The sequence below is a fragment of the Penaeus monodon genome, chromosome 22 (assembly GCF_015228065.2).
Source record: "Penaeus monodon isolate SGIC_2016 chromosome 22, NSTDA_Pmon_1, whole genome shotgun sequence".
Lineage (NCBI taxonomy): Eukaryota > Metazoa > Arthropoda > Malacostraca > Decapoda > Penaeidae > Penaeus > Penaeus monodon.
Genome location: NC_051407.1, coordinates 36066708 through 36067902, shown reverse-complemented (window position 1 = coordinate 36067902; position 1195 = coordinate 36066708). Strand labels below are relative to the sequence as shown.

The 1195-nt window shown below is 30.9% G+C and overlaps 1 protein-coding gene and 1 long non-coding RNA gene across 2 annotated transcripts in view; both read left to right on the top strand.

Annotated features, from left to right (window-relative positions):
* The window catches only part of LOC119587099, a 3305-nt gene extending 2481 nt beyond the window's left edge, over positions 1–824 (top strand). The window contains exon 3 of the long non-coding RNA XR_005229990.1: positions 766–824. This is a non-coding gene — a long non-coding RNA (uncharacterized LOC119587099). The remainder of the gene's footprint in view (positions 1–765) is intronic.
* The window catches only part of LOC119587098 (methyltransferase-like protein 25), a 25499-nt gene that overhangs the window by 19386 nt on the left and 4918 nt on the right, over positions 1–1195 (top strand).

The following is a 1195-nucleotide window of genomic DNA, read 5'->3' as shown; positions in this document are numbered from 1 at the left end:
AAAAAGAAGGCATTTGTGCTCCTCTACCTACTCTGCATTGCCAAATAGTGATTGAGCTTGCACCCGGAAAGCTGGACATGCATTAGAATGACAACTTGATTTTCTTTTATACACAGTAAAACTTCACTAAGCCATTAAGAGCTAGCACCATGAAACTGTACTTTCATATGATTGGCTGTTGATTCAAGGCTAGTTTTTGTTATTGTCAGCAGAGGAATTTAACACCCAGGATTTTTTCTGGTAGATGAATCTTTTCCACTCATATCCATATTGAGTCACAGTCATTGTTTATCAGAGAAAATTCAAGTAACTTTAAGGGTTATATTTCTACATTAGATATCAGATATACCATAAAAGAATATAGTCTTGGATCATATCATTCTCTCCCTAGTCTTTAACTATTGTTAAGATAAATTGCATATTGATAAAAGAAATTATAGACATTTTCTCCTTGGCAAAAGGTGTACTTAATCCACAGTTTAGTTATTTTTTACCAAGTTTCATTAGCTATAAAGTATAATCATATATGTGGATATTTCAAACTAATTTTGAGAGCTTTTTTTTTTAGCTTCCTCTTTAGATCTTACTTTACATCCTTGGGAATTTGCCTAACTGTCCCACCTACTTTTTTAAAAGTAATTTACCATAATTTTTTCTATAGTAGCCCAGTAATGTTCTTGAATTTTATCCTGACAGATGATTAATGTATTTACATTGCTTCTCTTTAATGCTGTGCTTGTTTAATGCATATCATTGTTCTTCCAGATAATGGAGAAGAAGTATATGGAAGATATTGACACAATTTTTACATGATATGAAATGGATATAATGATTTTCATGTTACAAAGGTATGTATATCTTGTATCTGTATGAGCTAATTGATAATTTTAGAGGCATTGTCTTATTTTTAACTGCAGTAGTGTAAGTTACAATACAGTCTTAATTAAGTAAGATATGATACAATCTTAATTACAGTCCAAAGAAAAAATACTCAGATAATTTTTTTAACTAGTTGAAGACGCAAATCGGCAGATTTTTAGGAACTTTCATGCATTAAAGCAGCAAAGAAGAAAACAATTGATATAGATTGCACAGTGAGCTTTTGCTTTCTGGAGTCATTATTGTTTTCTTATTTCCTTGTAGACCACTGGGATTGTTATAGGTCAGAATATTTGCATATTGCATAAACCTTATA